Source organism: Callospermophilus lateralis (assembly GCF_048772815.1).
Source record: "Callospermophilus lateralis isolate mCalLat2 chromosome 11 unlocalized genomic scaffold, mCalLat2.hap1 SUPER_11_unloc_3, whole genome shotgun sequence".
NCBI lineage: Eukaryota > Metazoa > Chordata > Mammalia > Rodentia > Sciuridae > Callospermophilus > Callospermophilus lateralis.
The window spans coordinates 3,025,219-3,047,527 of NW_027510155.1; the positions used below are offsets into that span (position 1 = coordinate 3,025,219).

At 38.3% G+C, this 22,309-nt stretch overlaps 1 non-coding gene across 1 annotated transcript; it reads right to left on the minus strand.

Annotated features, from left to right (window-relative positions):
- Positions 1–21,335: 21,335 nt before the first annotated feature.
- LOC143385845 (U6 spliceosomal RNA) lies at positions 21,336–21,445 on the minus strand. The gene has a single exon (XR_013089526.1). It is a non-coding gene; the product is annotated as a U6 spliceosomal RNA (small nuclear RNA).
- Positions 21,446–22,309: the final 864 nt, after the last annotated feature.

Sequence of the window (22,309 nt, forward strand, 5' to 3'; positions counted from 1 at the left end):
GATTGGATCTGGCCACCACATTTCAAATGTTACATACATACAGGGGGCCAGTGGCTACTCTGGTAGAACACAAAGATGAAGATGTTGTTTTGGTGGCAGGAGTATATGTGTTGGGTTCTCATTAGAAGTCAGACAACACATTTAAATTAAGCTAATTTATGGAGAGTTTATTGACAAAAATAAAAATAAAAATGTTTACAAAGGAGTAGCAAAGACAGAGTCTGACTATAATCCTGGTCTAGAAGCGGGGAGCATGTAAAGGCATAAAGGAAAGGAAAGCTAATTGAAACTAGAAGGCGAAAGTCACATAGAAGCAGCATGCTTCACTGTGAGACAGCTTGCTGAAGTCAGTTTCCTAGGGGGAAGAGTCAGGAAAATAAATGTTCTTGACATGACAGTAGGGGATAGGTGGGTGGTGTTGCATCTGATCATGACAAAACCCAAGACGAGGGATTAAAGACTTTCAATCGCATTATGTATTGTCTTACTCCACAGTCTCTTAGAAAAAATGCTTTCTTTCATGTATTCAGAAGTATTGATTAGAATGGAAGCAAGTCAGAGCTAATAATTATTATGGTTCTTTAAAGGGGGGAAAAAATGTCTACCCAAACACCGGAAAGTACAATAGACTTTACCACCCAGTTTCTTCCTGTTTTTCCTTTTCTCTTTGTAATTCCATCTTAAAGCCTATCTCACTCCTCAAAAAAGCATAAAGCTCTCTCTTGGTTGGCTTCTCCTTGATGAAGTAGGTGAGGTTTATATTCAGGGACTTTCAAATTGCCTCTCTGTCCCCTTCTCTACTCCTTAATGTGATGTCCATTCCTGAGATGTCACTCTAAGTCCTCTAAGGCATCTGAATATCAAATCCTTCCCAGCTTGGATATTATGGATCCATTACGCTGTTGTGAAACAGGTTATTTATCTCTTCTTACATCTTACCACATGGGGTTTACATTCTAAAGTAAGGAATATGTTTTAAAATGACTTCCTCCCACCTGCTAAAGTATCAATAAGGCACTTTCATTTAAAAATGACAATTTAATATGTAATATAAAAATTTACAAAGAAAAAAAAATCACTCCCCAAATTTCACTGATCTAAAAACTCAAGTGATAAGCTTAGTTTCCCTTAAATTTCTCATCCCCCACCCCCAGCTCTCTCTCTCTCTCTCTCTCTCTCTCTCTCTCTCTCTCTCTCTCTCTCTCTCTCTCTCTCTATATATATATATATATATATATATATATATATATATATTGCTTTCCTGGACTTTTTACCTTCCCTTCCCAGGATATGAGCTGATCTAAGAGACACCTGTTATAGCCCTCCAACACCCCATTTCTTTCCTCTTTCTCCCCCAGTTTCATTCCTACCTCCATCTCCTCTCAAGGCATCACACTAGCTAAACTGATTTGGAAGCCAGAATGCTCAGGAGACCATTTATGTCATATATCCAGGTCAATTTCCTAAAGCATGAGGAGAGGGCAATATGGATCTAGGAGCTCTCAATATGTCCTGTCTGTGGGGAAATATGACTTACAAGAGTTTATCATCTTCATGAGCCAAAACATGTACACACTGCTTAGAATGAACTACCAGATATTTTTGCTCCAAATTCAGTTCTTAGATGTGCCTTTTTCCTTCCTGTCTCAAGGCATGTGGAGTTTCTGCCTAGAATGCACCTCTCTCAACCTGTTCTGTGATTATCAGCTCAAAACTCATCTTCAAGGATGTCTTCCCTGTCCATCTCCTGCTCCTAGTTTGATGAAAGCTCCCAGTACAGATTCTCAGAGAGGGTTCATAATTATATAGATGGATAATTATGTCTATGCCTTCCCCTTTGAATACATGTGCCCCATGGGGCCACAACCATGGCTCATTGATATACCTGGAAGATCTAAGATATTACCTGATGCAAGGAGGTACCCCATAAAGATGTGCTGCATCAAAAGAAGAGATGGAGATGGTGCATTTAGTAGCAAAGAGAAACATACAGAAAGACCCAGAAGATGAGAGGAAGTGGTGTATTGTAAGCAGTTTGTGTTTTGGTGGGAATGGATTATGTAATTGGCCTGGGAAAGAAAAGAAACCAGGAGACTTGTATGATGCTCTTGGGAGTCTGTACTTCTGTTGCAAGTATGTGAACAGGGACATGGCTACATTTGCATCGTCAAGACAACACAGTAGAATTCAAGCTGAATAACCAATTCTCACTAGAGGAGAGCATAGGTGGCAGTCAATTACTCGCTGGCAATTGAAAGGGAGGTTTGGTGGAGATGGCAGATTTTAAAATGGTCCTTGAGGGAATTGGGGGATGGATATTACATATTGTGTCAGAAGCAATAAATACCAAGGTGACATTCCAAAGGAGTAGTTGAAAAGTATTTGTTGGATGTTTGACTATGACTAGACCTTCATATTTTTCTTGTTGTATCTTTAAGTGTTTCTCTTATCTATTAAGGAAGAAGCTTCCTGGGAGCAGAAGTTTGATTTTAGCAGTCTTTTGCATTATATTGTAGCTTCTGTTTCCTGTTGCACATATTTCTTGTTATTTTCTCTAGTTTACACCCATTACTGAAAATGAGGTTACCAGATGAGAAGACATATTTCTTTTTTTTTATTCTCACCCATCATTTCTGATTCCATCAGTCTCTGTCTCTGTCTCTGTCTCTGTCTCTCTCTCTCTCTCTCTCTCTCTATCTATCTATCTATCTATCTATCTCAACTTGCATCTTGAGTGACAATCTTGAAGACCATCTTGAGGAACCTCACAAAATTGCCTTGTTTACCTAAAATGTGGGGAGCAAAGGAATACCAAACTTTGTGTCGTAGTTAGGTTGTGTGGGTTTTGCCCACACATTAATCCCAGGGCACATCATTCATGTAGTAGTTGCTTTACTGTGTTTTTGGTTAATATAACTGGATACCCGAGGCTAGGGAATTTACAAAGAAAATACATTTATTTCTTACAGTTCTGGAGACTTAGGAGATCCAAGGTGATGGGAAGATCACCTGGTTAGATAATCTTGCAGGTCAATAGTATCTTGTGGAGTTCTAGGGCAGGTCAACTAGGCATCGCATAGTGAGAAGGGCTCATAAGAAATGGCCAAACTGGTTTTTAAAACAGTCCTCCTCTCATAACCAATGGGCTCCCTTGATAACCTATTAATCCATGAATGGGTTAATACATTCTTGTGGGCCAAACCCTCATGAGCCAATCACCTCCCCAAAGGTCCCAAGTTGAAATGCTATTAACTTGTGACTTTGGTGTTCTATTTCCAACATATGAATTCTGGGGGGAAAACTTCCAAACCATATTATTAGTCATTGCAGATTTGTAATTTATGATGACAATTTTCTGGCAGTAAAATGTTTTGAAGAAGCCGCACCTTAATCTAATTTGTACACTGGTGTCAAGTAGACTCATGTATTATAACACTCTCCCAAATGAGGTTTGTTCCCGACCTGGGGGAGAGGTGCTTTCTACTATATGTACTGGAAGGCAACCTAGAGAGGGGGAGATGAGGGAAAGATTAGCAACTGTAGCTATTACAATGACCATCTCTAATTTTTGTCTTCTCTTTTTCTATTATAAGCACCCACATTTAATTTTTTGGGGGGATGGCGGGTAAATGATTCTCTTACGCATGCTACAAATTCCAGTTTCCCAATAAAGCAAATCTCATCCCTTGGTTTAGGTATCAAAGTAGCCATCTTTATGTCCAGAGGGTTTGATTTAGAAGGTGCAAGAAAATAAAGCCAGGAACAGAGGTTCAGTTGCAAGACTTTTCTGGAATTACTAGAAAAAATGTACCCTTTTCTCTAGAAATGCCAGGCTGAAAGGGTACCAGCAGAGTTGTTACAGGTTGTGCATTCCTCTGATGGAGTCAACACAGGCATGAAGAGGTGAGAGAGAGAGAGAGAGAGAGAGAGAGAGAGAGAGAGAGAGAGAGAGAGAGATTCTAGGAAATGTGGTCTAGGCTGCTGGATTCATATATACTTGGGTGCTTGGAGTTGTATGCATTGATGTTTTGTTAATTGTTGTTTTCAGCATTCATCAGGATGTGAGAGCATCATGTCTGTCTTGATTTTATCAGATTTGGTTCTCTATCCCACCCTACAGGTGTCCTTGCTGGTGGTGGTCTTATAAATGACCTCAGCCAGTATTGCTGTCTGCTCATCAGCTAAGACTCGCCAGGCACCATTTGCTCTCACCTGTCTGACTGTACCTGTTCTCTGGGCACCAGCACACCAGCCTGACCTGGACTGTGGTAACCTAGCCTGACTCCAGAGAGCCTAGCACAAGTGGAGGTAGTTATCCCACCTCTTTATTTACCCTATAATATATTTAACATTCTACTAAATTATTTACTATGAGATCCTTTGCTCTTTGAGATCCAATTCATAATTTGGATTCAAAAATTCATCTGCTTCTTTGGATTATGTGTGTATACCACTCCAATACAGTTTTTAAAACGTTAAGTTATTCATGCATGAAAGCTATTCGCATCTCTGAACTCATTTCAATCACAACAGTGTTAAGATATTAGAAGTCTGAGTCAGTACTTCTTGGAATGTAAAGCTACCTGCTCTCAAAAACTCAGGTGTATTTATAGCTAAACACAAACAGACAAAAAAAATATTAGAGTTCAGGATTTTCAGACCTCAAATACAAGTGCCTAATTTTTATTCTCTGTTCCAGGAATAAAATAAAAAGGGAATGCTTTAGAAAACTTTGAGAACCATATGAGAGATAGATAGGAACAGCTTAAAGTAGACCACCCAGTGCTGAAGCTACAATCCGATGCCAGTCATGAAATCCTACAATCCCAAATGCAATGTTGGCAGAGGGTAAAAAGAGAAAAAGAAAAAAATCTAAATTAACTTACAAAAAAAGAAATGTATAAGTTTGTGATAGATTAGAGCCAACTTTTTCTTCTATCAGATGTAGAGTCTCTGTTTTGATATCAAGCTCCTTGATCCATTTTGAGTTAACTTTTGTGCATTGCGAGAGAAAGGGATTCAGATTCATTTTGTTGCATATGGATTTCCAGTTTTCCCAGCACCATTTGTTGAAGATGCTATCTTTTCTCCATTGCATGTTTTGGCACCTTTGTCTAATATAAGATAGTTGTAATTTTGAGAATTGGTCTCTGTGTCCTCTATTCTGTACCATTCGTCCACCCGCCTGTTTTGGTACCAGTACCATGCTGTTTTTGTTACAATTGCTCTGTAGTATAGTTTAAAGTCCGGTATCGCTATACCACCTGAATCACTCTTCCTGCTTAGAATTGCTTTTGCTGTTTTGGGTCTTTCATTTTTCCAGATGAATTTCATGATTGCTTTATCTATTTCTATAAGAAATGCCTTTGGGATTTTGATTGGCATTGCATTAAACCTATGGAGAACTTTTGGTAATATCGCCATTTTGATGATGTTAGTTCTGCCTATCCATGAACAGGGTATATTTTTCCATCTTCTAAGATCTTCTTCTATTTCTCTCTTTAGGGTTCTGTAGTTTTTCATTGTATAAATCTTTCACCTCTTTTATTAGGTTGATTCCCAAGTATTTTTTTTTTTTTGAGGATATTGTGAATGGGGTGGTTGTCCTCATTTCCATTTCAGAAGATTTGTCTCTGATATACAGGAATGCCTTTGATTTATGTGTGTTGATTTTATATCCTGCCACTTTGCTGAATTCATTTATTAACTCTAGTAATTTCTTTTTAGAACCTTTTGGGTCTGCTAGGTATAGGATCATGTCATCTGCAAATAGTGATAATTTAAGTTCTTATTTTCCTATCTTTATGCTTTTAATTTATTTCATCTGTCAGGACACCCATAGCACAAGAGTTAAAAACAAGAATCAACAAATGGAACTTACTCAAACTAAAAAGTTTTTTCGCAGCAAGAGAAACAATAAGAGAGGTAAACAGGGAGCCTACATCCTGGGAACAAAGTTTGGCTCCTCACACTTCAGATAGAGCCTTAATATCCAGAGTATACAATGAACTCAAAAAATTAAACAATAAGAAAACAAATAACCCAATCAACAAATGGGCCAAGGACCTGAACAGACACTTCTCAGAGGAGGACATACAATCAATCAGCAAGTACACAGAAAAATGCTCATCATCTCTAGCAGTCAGAGAAATGCAAATTAAAACCACCCTAAGATACCATCTCACTCCAGTAAGATTGGCAGCCATTATGAAGTCAAACAATAACAAGTGCTGGCGAGGATGTGGGGAAAAGGATACACTTGTACATTGCTGGTGGGACTGCAAATTGGTACGGCCAATTTGGAAAGCAGAATGGAGATTCCTCGGAAAGCTAGGAATGGAACCACCATTTGACCCAGCTATCCCCCTTCTGGGTCTATTCCCCAATGACCTTAAAAGAGCATATTATAGGGATACAGCTACATTGATGTACATAGCAGCACAATTCACAATAGCTAGACTGTGGAACCAACCTAGATGCCCTTCAATAGATGAATGGATAAAAAAAGAAATGTGGCATTTATACACAATGGAGTATTACTCAGCAATAAAAAATGACAAAATCATGGCATTTGCAGGAAAATGGATGGCATTAGAGCAGATTATGCTAAGTGAAGGCAGCCAATCCCTAAAAAACAAATGCCAAATGTCTTCTTTGATATAAGGAGGGCAACTAAGAACAGAACAGGGAGGAAGAGAATGAGAAGAAGATCACCATTAAACAGGGACAAGAGGTGGTAGGGAAAGGGAGAGAGAAAGGAAATTGCATGGAAATGGAAGGAGACCCTCATTGTTATACAAAATTACATATAAGAGGAAGCGAGGGGAAAGGGGAAAAAAAACAAGGGGGAGAAACGAATTACAGTAGATGTGGTAGAGAGAGAAGATGGGAGGGGAGGGGAGGGGAGTGGGGATAGTAGAGGATAGGAAAGGCAGCAGAATACATCAGACATTAGTATAGCAGTATGTAAAAACGCAGATGTGTAACCGATGTGATTCTGCAATCTGTATACAGGATAAAAATGGGAGTTCATAACCCACTTGAATCAAATGTATGAAATATGATATGTCAAGAGCTTTGTAATGTTTTGAACAGCTAATAATAATAATTTTAAAAAGTTTGTGACAGGGCAAATACAGCTGGTGAACTTTAAGACAGGAGGCAAAAGCCACTTCAAGCACCACCATTGAATCTGTCCTTCTGCAGTGGCCTGGTATGTGTTTGCTAGTTGGCTTTGGCATCTGTCATTGCAGTCGGGCATACTGATGCCCTGCTCTAAATTAACTTGGGGATGTGCCAATAGGACTGGACAGGTGGACTGAGTGGGTGGCAGACAAGTAGCCAAGCAGGGATAAAGGTTATCAGACTTGAGCCCGCAGCCTGGGTTGCCAGTTACTTATCACCCAAGAACACAGTGGGCCTGAAATGGAGTCCACGGTGATCACTTCAACCACTGTCTAAATCATACCCAATTCCTGCTAATCTCATGTTGGGAGCCAAATCACTTTCTCAATCTCTGGTGAGATGATGATTTAAAAAAGAAATGTGTTCATTGCTGGACTGGGAGTTAGAGAGAGTGAGTTCAAATGTAACCCTCATCCTAGGAAAGTTCTGTAAAATATTATTCTGTGATGATATAAATTTGGGAAGACATATCCCCTTCTTCAGCATTCCTATTCATGTGTGAGACAATGCAAGAGTGTTCCAGGGTGAGAAGATGAGACTATGAGAGTTGTAAACTATTCAGTGGATTAATCCATTGATAGAGGTTAACAGGGTATTAACTATAGGCTGGTAAGGTGTGGTCAGAGGAGGGAGTCACTGGGGTTTTGCCTTTGGGGTACATATTTTATGCCTGGTGAGTGGCATTCTCTCTCTCTCTCTCTCTCTCTCTCTCTCTCTCTCTCTCTCTCTCTCTCTCTCTCTCTCTCTCTCTCTCTCTCTCTCTCTCTCTCTCTCTCTCTACGTGAGGTAGCTATGACCTGAGCTGCCTGGGCCCACAGCAATGGAATTGGCCATTATGGACTGAGACCCTTGAAACTGTGACCACTGAATGAATTTTTCTCCTCTATGTTGTTCTTGCCAGGTCTTTTGGTCACAGTGGTAAAAAGCTGGCTAAGAGACTTTCATGATAAACATGCATATTATAATCTCTGAGATGATTTTGCAAAAAGAAACTAGTTAAATTTTGTCTAATACCAATGTTTTCCAGGTCTTTAAGGCGACAGACTTCCTGTATCCATGTCTTACCCAGGAATATCTGAAAGTATGGCATTTGCTGGTAAATGGATGGAACTGAAGTCTATCATGCTAAGTGAAATAAACTAATCCCAAAAAAAACCCAGAAATGTTCTCTCTGACATGCAGATGCTATCTCACATTAATGTGGGGGGTGGGGGCAGAGAAAGACAGAAGTTCACTGCGTTAGACAAAAGGTAATGAAGGGAAGGGAAAGACAGTAGAATGAATCAGCCATAACTTTCCTGTTCCTATATGAATACACAACCAGTGTAACTCCACATTGTGTACAAAAAAAAGGGAAGTTATTCTCCACGTATGTCTAAAATGTCAAAATATATCCTACTGTCATTTATAACTAAAAAGAACAAATAAAAATTAAAACAAAAAAAGAAACAGAACCCTCATCCGTATAAGCCTGCTGTTGACTGGAACTCAAGATGCGCATTCTCTGAACACATTGGGGACTCAGCTGCATACAGTGAGGGATTGGTTTAGTCAGAGACCAGGTGGGGCATATTTTACCAAGTATCTGAGAATTCCATTGTTCTGTTATTTCTCTGGGGTCCCACTCCCCCTAAGGGATGAGGTTTTAACTAAGGTCTTGACAAATGGTAATTTTCATGAATTATTGATTTGGCCAAAAATAATTGTAAAGGTTGATAATTACATTGGGATATCCTCTTGCTTCTATTTTAATTCAAATCTCTTGTATTCTGTGACATATGAAAGCAATGGGTATAGGTTTTGGAAAGATAACCCTATCACAAAATGCATTTATATTGCAATAGAATGAAGAGCCACTTTTTAATAAATCATCCAAGTTTTCAAAATTGGCTGAAATAAACATTAAGCATCAGAAGAAATAAGAACTCTTGGTTGGAAAAAAATGAGATATAGCTAAACATATCCCTTAGTGACAAAAGTTGATTCAGTGAGGATGCTGTGGTCATTTTATTTCTTCTCTCGTCCCAGCTTGTTTTCTGAAAGTCGAGGACACTGGGTCCATAATTGTCTTGGTTTTACTCCAATATTGTCATTTTCTTTTGTTTTAAAGATATCATGTACTTTTCCTAGTAAATAAAATTATCTTTTAGGCAAATCTTAGAAGGCTGTGGGGTATGAATAATACACCTGAAATGTAAGAGAATCTGAATTTCATAGGTTTCTCTCCTCTGCAGGAGATTTAAAAGAAATCCTGTGTTTCAAGACAAGAGGAAAAGAATCAGAATGCTCCCCAGCAGTTCCTGACCAAAACCCCCTTCCTAAACCACAGTCTAGCAAGAGCTGGAGGAAAGAGATGGATCTCTAGATAGGCCCAAGGGACTCTGACTGCAAAGGAGACCTCTACCTATTCTTGACCCTCTGAGAGACTACAGTGAGGGGGAAATCTCAAAGAGATACCCCCACCTCAGGGCAGTTTGGAAGCAGAAAAGGAGAAGAGCCCTGGATTTCCTCATCAGAAAGTGGCCTGCAGCAACTTGAGTAGAGGAGATATCTCATCTTTACAATCCTTATGAACATTTAATATTTAATTGGGGCTTGGACCCAATTCCCTAGGAATTGGGTCCAAGCCCCAATTCCCTAAAATGTCTCTGTGCTCTCTAAGAGTACCCTGAGGATTTGGGGACAGAAACAGAAGAACTGACAAAGGACTTGGTGGGAGAAGAGGTGGGGGGGCATAGATCCTGATATAACCCAGAATGAATTCAGGAAACTCCAGCTGTAGTATGAATGTGGTGTGACCCACGAAAACTCACAGGGAAGCTTCATTCCTCTGAGTAGCTATATGGAAATGGAAGTGGCAGGATCTTTAGAGAGATTCATGTTTTTCTCATGGAAATTGGGACTGGATTACTTACTGTGAGAGCACATCATTCTATTCTAAAGTAAATGCGGCTTTCTTGGTTTTCTCTCTTGCTTCCTTTATTTTTATGATTTATTTATTTTTTAAATGTGATACTTCTTTCTCTCTTTCTCTGTCTCTTCCCCTTTCTTGTGTATACACAAATGCACATCTCCTACCATGTGATACTCTGCACATCCTCCAGATTCTAACAGTAAGAAGACCATGAACAGATGCAGCCACTAGAATTTTGAGCCAAAATAAAGCTCTTTTCTTTATTTTCCTAGCCTGAGGTATAGCATCATTACCAATAGAAAGCAGACTGGCAACCTTAAAAATGGAAATGCAGTTCAGTTTTCCAAAAAGCACATGGACGTTGTCTTTTGCACATGAATTGCCCAGCCTGGGATTCTGTGTCTAAACCTTCACTGATATGGAGATTAAATGAGTTTACTAACACGTAGCACGTAAGTCATACCTTGAAACACCTCTCCATACCATCTTTTTCAACACTTCTTATTTTCTTTAGTTCTGCTTCTTATTTCCTGCCCAACAAAATAGTTGCTTCAGTCATATGAAGCTCTAAAAGTGAAAGATTAATTACTGCTGATCTTTCTGCACATCAACTTGGTCACATCTAAATACGGTTTTAAAAGTTTGAATGGTTTGATCTCCAACAGGGTAAACAAATCTCATTTGGTCCAGTTATTACATGCTCATAAGGTTTGTAAAGATTGACATCCTTTCAAGATGAGATACCTCCTCTCCTCGCTTTGCTAACACAATGTCTTATTTCTTGTTCTCTGGAATACTGAGTGAAGGCAGAAACACATCTCACATCAGCATACAGACACACAGAAACACAAACAGCTTCATATTTATTGCAAGAGATTTGAATTGATTGTCCTCTTAGGACTCATCTCATTTCCCTTCCGGAGACTGAATTTTTTAATCATTAAAAAAAAAATGATGAATGTGCCTGAGCATGAATATTAACTGAAATTAGAAAGATCATTGCAGATGCTCCTTGGGTGATTTAGTATTCCACTTAAGCAGATTCCACCTTGTGTTCGTCGGCTTTCTGTCCCTGCAACAGAAGACCTGAGATAGTCAACTTAAGAAGAGGAAAGATTTATTCCAGCTTATCATTTCAGAGGTTTCAGTCTGTGGTCCCAGCAGGCATGTGGGGGCAGAGGTGGTCAGTTCTCTTTGTGGAAGCAAGAAATCAAAGGGAAAGAGAGAGGAAGGAGCTGGGTTTCCAACCTCTGATTTCTCCTCCCTCTAGGCCCTACTCCTGTTGGTTTTCCCATCTCCCATCAACATCTTAGGTTGAGACCAGTCGTTCAACACAAGGGCCTTTGTGGGACTTCATAGATCCAAACTGTCACACAACTTCAGGCACTAGTTGAGAAAGCGCATAAAGTAGAGATGAAGGTGTGTACTGCATTACCTGCAAAATCACACAGAGAGAAAAAAAAAAGCTTGATGCGTAGTCAGGTAACTAAATGATAACAGGCAGTGGTTGTCTTGAGGACTTGTATCTGTGGTCCTCCACAGACTTCTCTTCCACACAGGGGATCAGGTTCACAGCACTATTGGCCACATTTTCTCTTTCCTCCTCCATTGCACTTTTGCCACCAAAGAGGAAGATCCAAATGATGTCAGGCCCATAGAACGAATACCCACCTCCTCTTTCCTCATCTCTTAGTTCTGTATGAGTTACTCGCAATGGACCTTCCAGGGACAAATGATTGCATTGGTTGGTTTGTTTATCTTTAGGCAACAAAAACATAGAGTACAACAGTATAAAACAATGCCCATTTGTAGTTATAATTTTTACCTTACACTCAATGGTATATATTTTTCCAGGTTTATTATAAAGCAATTAAAAGTGAAAGATTAGATATCACACATTGTATTCATTTCCTAGTGGCTGTGACAAATCACCCTATACTTAAAACAACAGAAATTTGTTTTCACATAATTCTGGAAGTTTAAAGTCTGAAATCAGCATGTTGACAGAGCCACATTGCCCGCCAAGTCTCCAGGGAAGAATTTTTTTTTTTTTTAATTTTTTGGTCTCTTCCAAGTTTCAATAGCTGCTGACACCCTACATTCCTTGGGTTATAGATCCTCACTCTAATCTCTGCCTCCATGTGATATGTCCATTCTCTTTCTGTGTATCTCTTTATATAAGGAGTCCAGATATTGAATTTAGGGTCCACCTGAATCTTGTATCAATTCACTTTAATTTACATCTTAATTAGCAAAAATATCACTTCCAAACAAGGTTGTATTCATGGGTACAAAGGGTTAGCACTTGAACATATCTTTTGAGACGTAATATAGCCCATAATATACATGTATCAATGCAATTAGTTTAGTAATAATAATTAATATTTTTAGACTCTTGCAAATATCGCCTCAATTAATTCTCATAAGGTCCCCTTGAAAGGAGGCTTTACTATCCCATTTGATAGATGGAGAAATTGAGGTTCAACAATGAGTAACCATGTCCGAATAAGTAACAAGAGCAGGCTCTCATGCATTTCTGTCCAAATCCAATGACCTTAATCACTAGGCTGGGCATTTTCCTAGTTAATCAACTTACTCTTCAAAGGTCTTCATTGCCAGGTGTGATGGTGCACGCCTATAATCCCAGCAAGTTGGGAGGCTGAGAGAGGAGGATCTCAACTTTGAAGCCAGTCTCAGCAAGCAAGGCCCTCAGCAAATTAGTGAGAACTTGTTTCAAAATTTAAAAAATCAATAAAAATAAACAAGACTGGGGATTGTCACTCAGTGGTTAAACACCCCCAGTTTCAATCCCTGGTATCAAAAAAAGTTGCACAAATTTTATCACAGACTTCAGTAAAAGCACCTTTTCAAGTCAATCTGCAGCTCTTTGCTATATCTTGGTCACATTTGTAGAACTAAAAGAAATACCCTCATATGTTAAAACTCCATGGTCTATCTTCTCTTAGACATTCTCTCATTTTTATTTTTTTCTATTTCTTAGGAAAAAAACTGTAGATTATTTTCTTATATACTTTGCTGATTTCATAATTCTTGAGAGGAAAGAGAGGGAGAGAGAGAGAGATATTGAGAGAGCTAGTTCAGTTCTCTGAAGGTAACTTTTATTTCGCAATCAAAAAAAAAGTGTTTCATGTATCTGATTGTCTCTGTGCTCTAGCATCTTGCCCTTTAACTGTTAAATAGTATTAGCTGAGGCTTCACAGATAATGCTTAACTTTACTAATTAAACATTGAAAGTCCAAGTTTACCTTTAATCCTTTTACAGTTTGACCTCTGACATAGGACTCACTCTTTTAAAGAACTCTGATAACTTCCAAACTATATAAGAATGTGACATTTTATTATCTGTTTCATAGAAACAAAATAATGTTTTTAGGCAAGGCTACATTGTGACATTAAAAAAAATTCCCTACTCTGCTTGTGTATGTTTAGGACTTTTATTAATAGTGAAATTTAACCTTCTGTATTAAATATCCTAAGAAAGAGAGTAAGACTAGAAGACCAGAAAGAGTTACAGGGAAGAAGATTCAAAGAACGTTTCTTATTTCTTCGTCTGTTCTGTGCTGTTACAGATTACCTGAGACTAGGTATTTATAAAGGAAAAAGGTTTGTTTGGGCTCACTGCTTTGTAAATACAAAAGTATGACACTGACATCTGCCCAGCATTTGATGAGTGCCTCCTGTTGCATCAGTTCATGGTAAAAAGCAGAAAGGCAAGTGGGCAGGTATAATAAAGAGGAGGGGATAGATGCTTCATAACTAACCCGCTCTTGTAGGAAACTACTCTAACTCGTTCATGAGAGCAAAAGTCCCTATGACCCAAACCACTTCTTAAGGTCTCCACCATTATATGATGGAAACACAGCATGAGTTTGGGTGGGGACAAAATATTCAACCCACAGCGCTTTCCTAATCAGGGTCTCTTTTGGTTATAAGGTGACCATATGACTATTCTCACAAATGATTAACTAGTTTTCCTTTCTTTCCCTCATCACTTGAAATGACACATTTATCTTATACTGAACTGGACATATGCCCAGGGACATTTTATTTTCTTCAATTGATCTGTCACTCTCGTCAGTGTCCCATGTTACTATCATAATTAATGCATTGCCTTTTGGCTCCAATCCCTAAAGCAGCTGCTATAGACTGAATTTCTGTGTGTCTCCAGAATTCATATGCTGAAGCTCTGGTATTTGGAGATGAGACCTTTGGGAGATCATGAGGATGGAGACTTCCCTTATGGGAAGAGATATGAGAGAAATGATCTCTCCCCATCATGTGAGGAGTTGGCAAGAAGACCCAGGTATCCCTCTCCTCGGTCTATACCCAGAGGACTTAAAATCTGCATACCACAGCGACAGAACCACATCAATGTTTGTAGCAGCACAATTCACAATAGCTAAACTGTGGAACTAACCCTAGATGCCCTTCAGTAGATGAATGGATAAAAAAAAATGTGGCATATATAAACAATGGAATATTACTCATCCATAAAAGAGAATAAAACCATGGCATTTGCAGGTAAATTGGTGGCGCTGGAGAAGATAATGCTGAGTGAAGTCAGCCAATCCCCAAAAAACAAATGTCAAATGTCTTCTCTGATATGGGAGGCTGATTCATAGTGGGGTAGGGAGGGGGAGCATGGGAGGAATCGATGAACTCTAGGTAGGGAAGAGGGGTGGGAGGGAAGGGAGGGGGCAGGGTTTAGAAATGATGGTGGAATGTGATGGTCATTATTATCCAAAGTACATGTATGAAGACACGAATTGGGGTGAATATACTGTGTATACAATATGAAAAATTGTGCTGTATATGTGCAATAAGAATTTTAATGCATTCCACGGTCATTCATTTTTTTAAAAAAAAAATCAATAACAATAAAAGAAGATTCTTCTTCACACAAGAAATACAGCCCTCACCAGGGTTCATCCAAACATGCTGGCACCCTGACCTTGGACTTCAAGCCTCTGGAACTGGGAGAAATAAGGGTCCATTGTTTAAAACCAAACTATTGAAGACAACGGTATTTAAAAATAATTATTTCTTCAAATTGATTTTCCCAATTTTTGGTATATTATATAAATCGCCCCCCAATTATGCTTTTTATACTTTCATTATTTTTTTTTACCTTTATTGATTGATGGGAGAAGGCTTCACATATTTATAAAATAATATATGATTTCTTCCAACAACATTTGCCTTTTTATCCTCATTCAATGAAACCATTTTATCATACAGAAATTTTTTTTTTATCTTAATAAGATCCCAGTGTGGTCATTACAGTCATTCCTAAATGTCTTGGATATAGGATTCTTTTGTGAATAAATCTTTTCCCCCATATTTTCCATATTTATATTCCATAGCTGCTGTCTTTACCAGTCAGTTCTGCTAGCTTTATGATTTATCAGTAGAAAGATCACCTAATCTGCTGATGATTAAGATTCAAAAATCCTCTTTTCAAAAAGTTGAAATCATTGTCTTTCATGCCACGTTACTTTGGTTAGAATTCTAAGATTGCAAAGTAATCTTTGGTTTATATTATTTGGTTTAGTAATAGTAAAATAATAGATTTTCTTCTACTTAGGTTATCAATGTTGGTGCTTCTGTAGTGTGATCTTTATGACATGTGTTCTTTTTATTCCAATATACAGTCTCTTTCTTAATAAGGAACTAGCCAACCTTATTTCTAATATTAAAAATACAAATTTATTATAAATGGTTGAATTTTGTTTAGTACATTTTACTAATACTGATATATTTCTTTTTTGTGCTTGTTTGTTTTTGGTGATCTCTTACATTTTATCAAGTTTCTAAATCAATTTGTTTTAATGTTGAAGTGTCTTCAATTCACCTACTGGTGTGTGGTTTTATTATTATTTATTTTTTATTATATGCATTTTATAAGATTTTATTTGGGGTGATTATGTCTATAGTCTGACACTTGTCTTTAGTCTCCAAAACCCCAAAAATAAGATTCTCACTACTCAAAAACCCAGCCTTTTGTTGTGTTCAATTTCTGTCATGTTTTTCATTAAGATTAAGCTGGGTTTCTAAAGTGATGTGAAAACTTTCAATTTTTTCTTCTGTTTTTTGTTGTTTATATTTTTTCTGTGCTCTGAAAAAAGTATACATCATATTAAGTATAAGTCAGATTAAGTAAAGTAGATTACACCTTCCATTTCCATGCAATTTCCCTTCTCTCTCCCTTTCATGGAAGGAGACCCTCATTGTTATACAAAATTACATACAAGAGTAAGTGAGGGGAAAGGGAAAAAAAACAAGGGAGAGAAATGAATTACAGTAGATGGGGTAGAGAGAGAAGAGGGGAGGGGAGGGGAGGGGAGGGGAGGGGGGATAGTAGAGGATAGGAAAGGCAGCAGAATACAACAGACACTAGTATAGCAGTAGGTAAAAACGTGGATGTGTAACCGATATGATTCTGCAATCTGTATACAGGGTAAAAATGGGAGTTCATAACTCACTTGAATCAAATGTATGAAATATGATATGTCAAGAACTATGTAATGTTTTGAACAACTAATAATAAAAAAATGAGATGATCTAGGAATCTAGGTAGATGAACGTAACACTAAATGCCAATAGAACCTCTGATGTGGGATTAAACATTCAAACTTTAGAGCTTATAAAAAATTAATCTTTTTATAAAATAAAAAAACAATGAGATTCCTTAAAAAAGTAGATTACACATTTCTTGAGAATAATATGAGAATTATCCATAGAGTACTTCAGATCTGAAGTCTTCATGGGAAAGGCAACTCCTTGTTAATTAAAAAATATTTTTCATAGTATTTATATTGAGATTTTCTGCCATTTTTTTGATCAGTAATTGTTACTTAAAACCATTCATAAGAAGTAAGAACTCAATGGTAAACTAAACACACCCACATTCTCCATCACTCAAAATGAACCCATTAGCTTATGGAGAGAAAAAGGAAAAATAAAAGCATACTAGAACTGTTGCAGACTGCATGAAAGCAAGATGGAAGAATAGGTCATGTGTATGGAGCCAAGAGCTGCCTTGAATACCCAGGAGGAAACCATCTCAGGGATAGGTGTGGCCCCAAGTGGTCCCAATGCCCAAGTGGACAGGGGAGACATGTTGGGAAAGCAAAGGGCAGTTCCTGCAGGTGGCGAAACAGGAACTGATGCTCAACTCTCTTCCCTGAACTCCCCAGTGCAGGCTCCTTGATTGTGTGGCACTGCAGTGGACACTTTCAGGCGTCCCAGCCCACCTGACGTGTGCCTCACTGCAGTGACCAAACTGCATGGAAAAGCAAAGGCATGATTCTCACCACATTTTCCAACTGTTAGGCTGAACCATGTGCAACTTCTGATTTTGTCAATTAAGAAAACAAAACATCAGTCATGACATCTGGTCCCCCCTAATTTGAACCACTGGGAAAAGCCAATATTTGATTGGATGAAAAGAAGAAAGAACACCAGGAGATAAAATAGTGAACAGAAGAAACAACCATAAAAACACTTTTAATAATTAAAATTAGTATTAAAATCAAGAAAATATTGCCTTTCTAAAAAAAAAAAGTCAACTAGACTTCTGCTATAAGGTTGCAATTTTTTCATAGAAAATCTTTTTCCCAGTATGATAAAATGGATAAAAACTAAGAAATGATTGACATCAATTTCAAGCCCAATCTACCAATTATATAAAAGGAGGAGGAGGAGGACAAAGAAGAGGAGAAGAAGGTGGAAAAAGAAAAAAGAAGAAGAAAGGGGAGGTATCAGAGGAGGAGGAGAGGAGGAGGAGGAGGAGGAGGAGGAGGAAGAGGGGAAGAGGAGAGGAGGAGGGGGAGAGGAGGAGGAGAAGGGGAGGAGGACAGGAGGAGGAGGAGAGAAGGAGAAGGAGAAGGAGAGAAGGAGGAGGAGAGAAGGAGAGAAGGAGGAGAGAAGGAGGAGGAGGAGAGAAGGAGGAGAAAAAGGAGAGGAGGAGGAGGAGAGAAGGAGGAGGAGAAGAAGGGGAGGAGGAGAGGAGGAGGAGGAGGAGGGGAGGAGGAGAGGAGGAGGAGAAGGGGAGGAGGAGAGGAGGAGGAGAGAAGGAGAAGGAGAGAAGGAGGAGGAGAGAAGGAGGAGGAGGAGAGAAGGAGGAGGAGGAGAAAAGGAGGAGGAGGACAGGAGGAGGAGGAGAGAAGGAGGAGGAGGAGAGAAGGAGGAGGAGGAGGAGAGAAGGAGGAGAAGGAGGAGAGAAGGAGGAGGAGGAGAGAAGGAGGAGGAGGAGGAGGAGAAGAAGGGGAGGAGGAGAGGAGGAGGAGGAGGAGGAGGAGAGAAGGAGGAGGAAAAGAGTTTTCTAATTCAATTAAAGTAAAGTAGAGGAATAGGGTTGATTCTGCTCTGATACTTGTCTTCAGTCTCCAAAACTCATTCTGGGAAATTTCTGTTTTTTTACTAATGTAACTGAGCATAGAGACAAGAAAGTGAGGGGGTGTCTTTATCCTTTGATCTTCTGACCAATGAGTAGAAGACACTGTTGCTGGGGAGCAGTGTAATGTGTGAAATGAATTAAACAAAAACTGCAGACTGGGGCTGGGGTTGTGGCTCCATGGCAGAGCACTTGCCTTGCACATGTGAGGCACTGGGTTTGATTCTCAGCCCTACATAAAAATAAATCAACAAAATAAAGATTAAAAAACCTGCAGAGTGAAAACACTGGGGATAGAAAATATTTTCAAGAACAAATCAAAACCAGGAAATCTAAAAGAGGGGAAAAGTTATCATATTGACTTTTAGGAAGGCAAGTTGCTACCCTTTATCAAAGTACAAATGATAAGTCCCTCCAGGAATTCATGCTAAAGAAATGCCTGTGCTTGTGCCCCAAGATGGATACACAGAAATGTTCAATTTCCACATAGTTTGCAATGTCCATCAGTAGAGAAGTGGTTTAACAGTTCAAGAGACAACCTTTTGGGGAAATAGACTGAAGCTCTAAAGTTGGATGAGTTAGAACCATATGTCATTACGAGGTTTATCACCAACTTATTTGCTGAAGTTTTAAAAAAAAAGTTTCAGAGCAAAATGGACAAAATGATCTTACAAGTAGATTTTCCCAAGCAACAGACAAGACATAAAAATATGCACACTCAATTGCATCAGTGAGGATAAAAAATGAACATCCATATCTTTGAGAAGAGTACAAAGCAAGGGATATGGAAAAGAGAACATTCTTGATTTGCTCTATACTTAATAGCTTGACTTTCTTCCATAGTCATATATTTATGTTTCGTTGGTTTAACAGTTAATGAACATTCAAAGCTTGTAATGTATGCTATATAATGTACGCAATTTTAATGTATGTAATTTTAGAAGATATTGCATCTGTCTAAATCATAATTCGAATTCTTATTTAATATGCTTTTATGTTCCTTTTTTAAAGCTTGCCAGAGTTATGTCTATTCATTTATTTTGTTCAAAAAGGCAACTAAGAAATATAGCTACTATTTCCTATTTTCCAATTCATTGATTTTTGCTTGTAGCTTTATTTCCTTTCTTCTTTCCTCAGATGTGTTTTGTCATGCAGTTCTAGCATCTTAGGCAAGAACAGAGAACATATGCATCAATTCTTATTTTTTCTCATTCATTGGTGGAAGTGTTGAGAGTTGTAAATTTTATCTGAGGTTGCAAGTTACATCAGTGTAAGACAGTGTTTTCCTTCAAAAGTGTTTCTATGTTCTGTTTGTATCTGACCATAATAGATGAAATGCTGTTTGACAGGCCTTGTGCTCTGAGCCTAATATAAAATGTCCCACTTAGCCATTGTAGCAACCTTAAGAGTAGGAACACTTTTGCTGCATTTTAAGTATAAAGAGATTGAAGCCTCTGTTTGGGAAACCACCACATCTGTTTTTAGTTCCTGTTGTTTGGAACACATGGTTCCAGCCTGACTACAGGGGCCAGTGAACAAATGAGCCAGGAATGACAATTTCTTGGCCACAGAGATTGGTTCAAGAGAAGGCAAGTGACCCAAACCTAGTCAGTTGGAATTCTCCATGATATTGTTGCTGGAATTCCCAGGAAAATATAAAAAGAAGAAAAAAAACTGTATCCCATGAAATCTTTAGTTATAAAACAATATACCCCATTGTTGAAAGAACCATCAAGGCTTGCCATAGGAGAAAATGCCCATTTATTGAGGAATAGCTCTGCATATTTTATAGAGCTGGGGATGGTGTGACAGTTGGCATGGGGTACTTTTTTATTGGTGGGTAAGGATCAGGTAAGCCAACAGGGCTAGTCTGATTGGTGGGTAAGGATCATGTGAGCCAGCAGGGCTCACCATTGGACGGCTCTTCTTGAGGGATGGGGAAGTTAGTCTTTGGAGCCGGGGTGACTCCCAACAATTGTGGATAGGGATTGTCTGATGTTGAAGTCACACACACGTGGATATCTGTGTTGATTTATGGAGAAAATCAGACACATTTTAAGGGTACCTACCATCTGTACCTACCATCTGAATACCAACAAACAAATGTTTGTGAAGCCAAAATTATCCCTTGAATTTCCAGTTTCTATAAGCCAATGAATTCTCTTTTTTGCTTTGGGCAAGTTGAAATAATTTTCTATTATTTAGAATTCAAACAGTCCTTAGAAAATGGATACCCCCAGGTCCTATAACTATTAGTTAGTTGTTCCAAAATGTGTCCATGGGTAATCCAATACTAGCACTTTTACTCATAATCAGTAACATCTTCGGTCTCTATTAATGCATTATCATTCATTCATTCATTTAACACAAATAACACTGGAGAGATATAGGCTAGATCATTTATAGTTTCTTATTTTTTAGGTCTCTCCAGAAATATTTTATTTCTGTATTAAATATGATATATATTAATGTAGAGTTGAAATTCTCTTTATATTTCACTTTGCGAAATAATTATATTTTTTCTTCAAATTTCATATTTTGAATGTTTATATTAGTACATTATAGGTACACATAATGTAATGTGTAACTATAAGTTATAGTTACACATAAGTGGGGTTTGTTTTGACATAATCATACATGCATGGAATACAATTGGCTCCTTTTTAGTCCCTGATACTTCCACTTTAAAAAATATGGTACACCTAGGGGCTGGTGATATCGCTCAGTTGATAGAACGCTTGCTTGTATGCACAAGACCCTGGGTTCGATCCCCAACACCACAAAAACAAAGCAAACCAAAAATAAAAACTTACTTTGAAAAAAAATATGGAACACTTGAGAATTTGTATGCCACAATCATGCAGCAGTCATGCTAATCTTCTCTGTATCATTCCAATTTTAGTCTATGTGCTGCTGAAGTGAGTGAGCATCAGTTATACCCTCTTGAGACAGGGGAAACATTCAGAGGGGTAGGAAAACATTGAGGAATTTTAAATAAGAGTAAAGCGATGTGATTTGTTTATTTAAAAGATGGCTTTAATGTTGCATGGAGAATCACTCATCAGTAAAAGAGAATAAAATCATGGCATTTGCAGGTAAATGGATAGAGGTGGAGAAGATAATGCTAAGTGAAGTTAGCCAATCCCCCAAAACACAAATGCCAAATGTTTTCTCTGATATAAGGAGGTTGACTCATAGTGGGGTAGGGAGGGGGCATAGGAGGAATAGATGAATTCTAGATAGAGCAGAGGGGTGGGAGGGAAAGGGAGGGAGCAGGGGATTAGCAAGGATGGTGGAATGTGATGGACATCATTATCCAAAGTATATGTGTGAAGGGATAAACTGGGTATCAACATACTTTACATACAGAGATATGAAAAATTGTGATATATATGTATAATAAGAATTGCAATGAGAAAAAAAAAACAAAGTACATGTATAAAGACGTGAATTGGTGTGGACATACTTTATATACAAAGATATGAAAAATTGTGCTCTATATGTGTAATAAGAATTGTGATGCATTCTGCAGTCGTATATTTTAAAAAATAAAATCAATTAAATTGAGAGAGAGAGAGAGAGAGAGAGAGAGAGAGAGAGAGAGAGAGAGAGAGGAGAATACTCAACAGGAACAGCAGAAGGAGCGGAAATATCAGCGAAGAGACTGTTGCAGTTTTCCAGAAGAAAAACCTTGCTCTCTGGAACTAGGCTATTATTGATGAAGTTGCTGATAAGAATAGATATTCAGGATGTATTCTGCAGGTAGAAACGATAAATCTGCTGATGGATCCAAA